The following is an 8,417-nucleotide window of genomic DNA, read 5'->3' as shown; positions in this document are numbered from 1 at the left end:
CAAGTCGGGGGAAGGGACTCACACGCAGGCAGAGAGACTCCTCTTCCTAAATGGACTGAACAATATTTGGAAGTGGGCGGCTCTCTCGTTGTGATAATGTTTTCATAGCACGAGCAAGAAGAGACTTCTCTTTCTAAATGGACTGAACAAGTTTATTATGGAAGTGGTAAACAGACTGAACATCTTAAGGGTTGTCTTTTTATCTTGTCAATGGGAGAAGGGAGGAAGGTGGGGGAGGAGAAGAGTCCTGAAGGTGTGGTATAATTTTTTCTGTTCTTTTAGGTCTGTTAATAAACTTCTTTATATTCTTTCAAGTTTGGTGCCTGCTTTGCGTTTCTCCTAATTCTTATCTCACAGAAGATAAACAGTAATGAGTATTTTGGGCCAAACCACTACATCCACTCTCAGTGTTCTTGCTCCAAGTCAGGGAGAGTGGGGAAAAGAGAAAGTGTGATGCTGGTGCAACCACTGTCAGCCATACTGTTATCCCCTGTGGTTTAACCACAAATCCAAAATACAACAACTTTTGGACTGCTATGAAGACAGGTACCCACCAAATCCCTTATAATGATTTTGGTGGTTTAAATCAGCTGCTGCTGTTAACAAATGAGAAGTCTGAAAAATAAACCTTAATTAAAAAATAAACCTTAACAAGCTACTCCTCTGAAGATTTTTCTTGGGCTGGTGCAACTGCTTTACCTAACAATAATAAAGTAATACAGACTGGGGATCTTTACAATGCATGTTCCAACTTCCAGAGGAGAATTCCAATTCCAACAATAAGCCTGATTGCCACTTTACAAAAAAAAAGAAAAAAAAATTATCCAGTCTATCCTGGCATTAACACTTCTTGAAAAATAACACCTCAGTGAAAATACTTGCCCTCCTTTCCACTGATCTTTGGCTATCCCAGTAGAGAATGATATATAATTCTGCAAGTTATGGGAACATGTCTCAGACAAGGAGAAATATCAAGCTTGAAAGATTTCAGTGTATTTTTGGAAAGAAGGTACATTTCAGGACCTTTTCCATAGTCAGTTATGTACTAAGTAGAATTTCCTATTAGCAGAGATAAAATGAATAGTTTAGTTTTCAAGTTGATATTTTAATTATGTTTGCATTAAATCAGGCTAGAAGGTGTTTAAAAAGCATCTGTTTAAAGTTCTTTTAAGTAGTAATTTTGAGCCAGGTGGCTGTCAACCACAGTAAGATAAAAATGCCAAATAAAAGAACAAAGTTTATTTTGAAATAAATTTCACAGTTTACAAATGGTGAAGAGAGTTTACACTTGTGTGGACTTCATGAGAGTTGAATTAGCTGCTAGCAGTTTTTATGTGGGGGAAGGAAATATGCAAAATTTTGTTTCTCTGCATTTCTATACTTCTGCTAAACTCAGACCTCAATGGGGATTGAATGTCTTTGTCTCATTTAAAAACAAAAGCTTACTGTGAGAGACAGCTCTTGGGTCTATTGAGATCAGAGGTTTGGGAGTCAGGAGCTCAGTATCTGCCCACAAGCCCCAGACTGCTGATAGAGAAACATGCCTTAGATCCTTTTTTCTTCCGTGAAGAAATTATTTATTCTCCGGATAGCTGTACCAATAACCAACCACTTACAAATACAGTGATGCTGGAAATTCTTCTCTCATATTTAGGATTTCCTTCAGTGAAGCTGAACAGAATGGAGGGTATGAGGAAGAAAATAAGTGATTTTACAAGATTTGCCTTCAATTGATAGACACTGGTGGTCATGCATATAGATCATTTATGTCTTGGGGCAGGTAGCATGGCCCCACTTTTTATCTTCTTTGCCTTTTTGGTGGTTGGTCAGATACTTAGAATAGGATTAATTTTCAGTAACATTTTACTCCTTAATGTAAATGATGCCATAAAAATGGAATAAAAATATTTATTTTGTTACAAATTTTACAGATTTTAATGCAAGAAGATGTCATTATGTTACTGTGCGGATACTGCAACATGCGTATCAAACAACGAGGCCCGTGGAAAAGAAATATATATGGACGGATTCTTGCTAGATGTTTCAGAGATGTTTATTTCTCCAGCTGCATGGCCGGGGCTCTGCCCAGGAACTGTTCCAGTCACGGGACCCGAGGGTCCTTCTGCCCACGCAGGGGACACAAACCAACCAATGGGAACGAGGCTGACCAGGGCCAGGGAAACCCCGTATCTCCCCCCCAGGGTCCCTCTCCCAGGACCACATGGGAGGGGGAGGGCCCCAACATCATTACATTTAATAAACTGAATTTCTGGAAGTAAAAAACAAAACAAAACCAGAACCCCAAAAAAAAAAAAGAAAAAAAACCAAACCAAGAAACCTGAAAAAACCCAACAGCAAAATAGAACAGTGTTTTGTCCATAATTTCTGGTAGCAGGTTTCTGACTTCTGTTTGAGCTTTATATGTTTTTCAGAATTATATTTGTTCTTAATTTGAAAGCTCTTGAGTGATGGAGAAATTGAGCACATCACTTACTAGAAGGTTTCTCATGGATAATTATCTTTACTATAAAAATCATGCCTTATTTATAGATGAAAATTTATCCAATTTCAGCTGCAGTCACTGGATATTGTTATGCCTTTGTTTAGTAGAGTAAACCCCCTTGTCTTTGAAAAGTTAAGTAAACAGAGCTTTTTGAATCTCAAACTGCAGAGTTCGAGTCAGTCTCACGAGGTTTGTCTGAACCTTTTCCAATTTTTTTGAAAACTTTTTGGAGATTTAGGCAGTCCAGTGTTGCATTCAGAAGAAATATTATCCTCGTATTTCTCATATACATGCCTGCAAAATATGCCTTCTGATGGGATTTGTTTGGATTTCTGCTCTTTGTGTGGCTAATGTTGTTTAGACAGTGGGTTTGAATGTCAGGATTAAGTGCTTCAACAGCTGAATTTGAATCATAATAAACCTAGGCACTAATAAGAAAGTCAAAGTTAACTTGGGCAACCTAAACAAATTCTGGTTAAATAAATATCTACAAACACACTAGCACTAGTTTTCTTCTCATCCAGGTCAGGATCATCATAGTTTCTAAGAGCACAGAGCTATGGATTTTACTTCAGTCATATATATTTTTTCTTCTAGTGTGGACAGATCTTCTAGAATTTATTTCAATCAGTAATGGCACAGTAATTACATACATTTCCTTATATACATTAGCTGCACTATTCTGCGGGGTGAGGTGGTGGGCAGAGGGTGGGAAATACTCTTCTAATAGTTTATTTAGTCACTCAAATAAAGGTAGAACAATCTATTTGCAGAGGTAAAATAACATTTTCTCTGCCCTGAATGTTAACAATATAGGAAAATATCTCTCCTTTGTAAAATAACATTGAGTAAAACAGATGGTTGTCTCTGTCTGCTTCCTGTTTCTCGTTTGAATCCTCAACAGCCAGCAGAATAGGCAGCTTGCTGGGCCAGTGGCTGAATCTTCTAGGTCAGCCAAATGAGGTGTGTTCTCATTCTTCGATCTCCGGCACTATTTTCTGTTTTGGTTTTTGTTTGTTTGATTGTTTGCTTGTTTGGTTTTGGTGGGTTTTTTGTTTTGTTTTGATTTTGATTTTTATATTACTATTTGCTTGTGAGCGAGTCATTTTCTTCACCTACTTTCAATGATTTATATTTCTTTAATATGATGTGTCTGTACCAGCCAAATAACTTATAAACATGGTACAGCCAACTGCGAAGTGAATTGAAGCTGCAGTGCATACTTTTGGGAACTGGGAAATAGCATAGAAGAGACAGATGCAGGCAGATGGCCAGCCAGTTTGCTGTCCAGGATAGTGCTGCACAATTCCAGCTGGGAGTTTCTGCTTCGAGCAGATAGGACCCAGCACATGGAGTATGAGGTCTCTCTGAATGTTCATTTTCATTTAAAAGAATATCCTTCAGCTGGGGGTTGCATGGGTTTGAATTGCCTTTTTACAATTTCTGTGCTGGGTGGAGAAAGGTTAGCAATTACAAAATTGAATGGGACTTTTCTAATGTGCTATTTTGTCAATGGAATTTTAGCAGAGCTATTGCTGCTTTTACTTTTGAGAAAGAAAATGAGAAAAAAACTATGTGCTACATTTTCTGCAAGCAATCTGATGTTGATTAACCCATTTCTCATGGTTATGATTTTCCCTCTTTAATTTAATGTAGAAATGTATGGGAAGAGGAGGTTTGTATTTCCAAACAATGTATATGGCTTGTAACAATAACTGCAGCCAAATCACAAGCTTTTTAAAGGGAGATACTGATTTTACTAAGTCTGTGGTTTAAGCTGTCTTTATAGATGGGAAATTTTTAATTAATCAAACATTTGTATTTTAGAACACTCCCTTTTCAGTTCTTACTTGCCCTTATAAATATTTTTTCCACGAGCTCACAGGCTTTCTTACCAAGTCATAATAAAATCTATAACATTGTCCCTAAAATAGTTCTTCTCCCACCTCTCTGTTGCTTTTAATGTAAACAAAGACAGCCAAATTGGTCAACCAAATATGGCTGAGACAGGATGACTTCATTGGAGCATGAGAAAAGACTTTTTATTTGGCCACAGATTTCCATATGTTTGGCAAAAGACACAACTATATAAGAACAAGCAAGTGAAAATTGTATTTGCATTTCTCAAAGAATCTCTCATTCTGACAAATCACTGGGAAAAATCCTACAAACTCATTGCCTCTTTGGAGGTAATCCATAAGAAAAACCACAGGTAGCACACACCAAATGCAATCAGAGTGTTAGACTGCAGTCAGTATTCCTACTCTTTCGAGACTGGGCATTTCTAACAGCGGTAAGCAGGATGGCTTGTGTTACGCTGAGGGGCTGAATGCCGTGCTGTGGCAGAAGTGCGTGCAGAGCACAGTGACTCATCTACAGTACATTTAGCAAGCCAGCCTTTCAGCTGCTCTGGGGAGTGGAAACAGTCCTCGGATGATATTCTTTCCCTTGATGGAGGACCTAACATACAGCAGATTGTTATATAGAACCCAGCCTGCTTCATTCAGTGAAGTGCACTAGTGAATTAGTGACTGAAGTGCTATATGGCATTCTTCTTTCTTTGTTTTGAAGTGTGATGTGATGCAGCTATGAGCCATTTTACTGGTAGAAATCGGAAACTGAGTTAGAAGTTGGTTGAATGATAACCAAAAAAAAATGTACAAAGTGACCATACAGAGAGTTGCTCATTTTTTCAATAAATTAAAAAATAGGAATCATTCTATTTTTATTCAGAATCTGATGTCTAAAAGATGGCAGGTGGCTTTCAGGTAATTTACTGCCTGTTCTTTCTCCAGGAAGATCTGTTAAAATTATAGCCACATTCAGTGCAATACTTAGCCTGAAAGCAATTAGAATTTCTGGCTTTAATGTGTGGCTTGCTAAACTCTATTTTGTCATTCAGGCTCATGATTCAGTTCTCTATGGTTTTAAGTTCTGGAAGCAGTATTTCTTTGTGCTAGGCAGTGCATTTATTATGCTGTACTTCTGTTCACTCAACACATCTACAGTTTTAGAGACCAAAGCATAAGAGAAAAAATCAGCTAACTGCTGAAATCGGAATGTTACATGAGAAATTGGGATTCCTTGGGTAGCTCATCCTCTCTTGTTTCAGAAACAATTTGAATGGAGGAAAGCATTAATCTTTTAACTACACATTCAAGGTGGCAACGTAGATATTGCAAAAAGAGAGAAAGAAAAACTTTTGTGGGAACTAAAGTGTGATGCTTCCCAGCAGCCCAAGAGACAGTTACAGATTGATTTGTAGACAAGTAAATGGCAATGGAGATTCTGGGGCACTTTTACTTTGAGTACATGTTGGTGGGGCTGTATAAGATGCTGGAGCAGCACTCTGTGAACATAAAAGTAGACTGTCTATGATCCGGGGAGTATTTAAGGGTTTGACATTCCCTCCATGATTTCCTTATGACAGCTGGAGGTCAATAGGAAGTAGGAATTGAAGGTACGCTTGGACTCATTGATTCCCTGTGGGGAACATTTGGGCTCAAAGGTATGTGCAGGCACGTATTATGAGGACCATAACTCTTCTCATGTCAGTGATGATATATCAGAAGTCAGCTAACAGCTGAATTAATTTCTGTGTATGTGACTATCAGTTTGTGGCCCACATGATTAAAAAGCAGATGGCAAATGTCCAATGAGTCCTGGGGTTGATATGGGCTTTTCTGCTTTATTTTTTTATGATACAGTATTATGTTCTGGGTAGAATGCATACTGAGACTGGATAATGGCAAAGCAGCTGCTTTTTTGTACTTTCACTTTGAGAGAGAGGAAACCTCCCAGAGCCACAGTCAAGAGGTAATGTTCATCTTGTCTGAAAAAAGTTAGACCATATATATACATCTGAATTTCTCAGAAAGAGTTGACACTTCAGTATGTGGAGGTCCTTGTTAGAATAGGCCTGGCAGCGTTCACTGTTAAAGGCTGTCCAGTTGTGTCATGAACTATGGGTTTACTTGGTATGAGAGTATTGAAAATTTTTCAGAAAAAATCTGAAAGATTGAGCCTAAGATGGTGGGCACTGGCTTGCTGTTAAATATCTTCACATTTAGAAATTCAGAGTATTGTTGGTATTTGTTGTTCCACAAAGAAGGAAGTCCTTTCACAGACATTTTTGCAGCATTTTTTGGGTTATTAGGAGGTAAGCTGGTTCAGCTTTCAGTAGAAGATATATCAGAACCAAAAGGGTAGATCCCATTGCTACCAGTTTACAGAGAGCTGTCTCAGTCAATTAAAATTAATCACATATATAAAAGCTAATGATTGAACTAACGTAAACACTTGACAGATCTAAACACTTCTTAAGTGTTAATGTCTCAGGACAAAGGATCTCTAATCTTTTTTTTTTTTAATGTTCCACATATTTCTATTAACACAATTCATGATTTTTGGTTGTGAGAAATTAAACCATCAGTGGTTTTTGGCATAGTTCTTCCAAGGAGATTAATTTTGTTAGCTGGATCAAGAGGTGTCAATGGGTTGATGAAGATTTAAGCTTTGTGAGTGCTTCCTGAGTGAGAGAATTTTAGTAATTGTTAAGACATCCTATATTGACTCTTTTCTTGTATGAGAGACTCAGTCTGAAGGTGACAAGCTTGATCTGAAACCATGCAGGTGCATGGTAGGAAAAAGCATTATTTTTTAGTATCTCTGGGAAAGCACAGATTAGCTCCCAGAGGTGCACATGTGAAATAGTGGGATGGTACTGGCACAATACTGTGAAAATTCATGCTCAAGAACCACACATTGTAGACCAGCCATTTAAGTACAGTAGCTGAAGATCCATTAATCTTTACTAGTAGTTCTGAAAGGAAAGTACAGTGTAAAAATGTTAATAGGCTTATTGTTGAAATCAGTGACAAAATCTGTCTGTTAATTTGATATTCTAAATATGTCAATCACATGCATAATATAATGTGGTATGCTTTTTTCAGAGAACAAGCCCTTCCCTCTCTTAATAGAACACAAAAAGAGGCCCTATTTTTCTTGTTAGAAATATTTTCAGCATGATACATTAATCTGAACACAACAAAGATGGGCATCGATTTTAAAGTACACTTACAGATTTGTTGTGTTAGGATCTGCATAAATAAATAAACAAATAACAAGAATCCTCTATCTCTGAACTACAAATTTCTAATGACTGCAGAAAATCATATTTGTTTTCGATAATATAAGTTTATAAACTATTTCCTATGTAAATAAACCAGTTATCATGTCTAATAAAATATTAAAAGTACATTGCCAATACTTCTTTTGCATACTTTGATGAGAAATGACGTTGTGACTTTAGCCATTCAGCTGATGAAATGAGCAAGTCCTTGGTGTTTTTGCTCTAATTCTCATTCAAGGAAGACCATTAATGATTTTCTTTTATCTTTTTTTTCTTTCCTTACTCTCCCCCTCCCAATAATTTGATTAATCATTTCAGTGACATGTTTCTACTTGGCAACCTCTGGATTCAAAGGTTCTATCTCAGCAATATGTCAAAAGGAGTGACACTGCAAAGGCTGGACCAAGCTTTGACATGACACTAAATGAGGAACTTTATCTCTTGGGACATCTGAGTGGATTAGATTAAATTAACTTTAAGAGGAACTTTAAAGCTATGAGCATAACCCACACAATCCATAAATATTTAATATATCTGCAAATGTGCACTGTCTAGCACTACTCCCTGGTTTCAATTTTATATTAATTCTCTTTAAGAACTGCCCCATGTCTTTATCAACATGCACAAATTAATTGAAACAGCAAAGAAGTAAGACAAAAAAGCTTTCACAAAATGTGGGAAAATTATAATGTAGCTTCAAGTTACCTGTTCTGCAAAGTCCAGCAGGGACTAATTGAAAATTAGTCATATCAAAAATTGTATTTTTATGCAGATGAATATGCT

This window comes from Corvus brachyrhynchos, unplaced genomic scaffold, assembly GCF_000691975.1.
Source record: "Corvus brachyrhynchos isolate BGI_N302 unplaced genomic scaffold, ASM69197v1 scaffold17, whole genome shotgun sequence".
Lineage (NCBI taxonomy): Eukaryota > Metazoa > Chordata > Aves > Passeriformes > Corvidae > Corvus > Corvus brachyrhynchos.
This window is presented reverse-complemented; position numbering follows the sequence as displayed.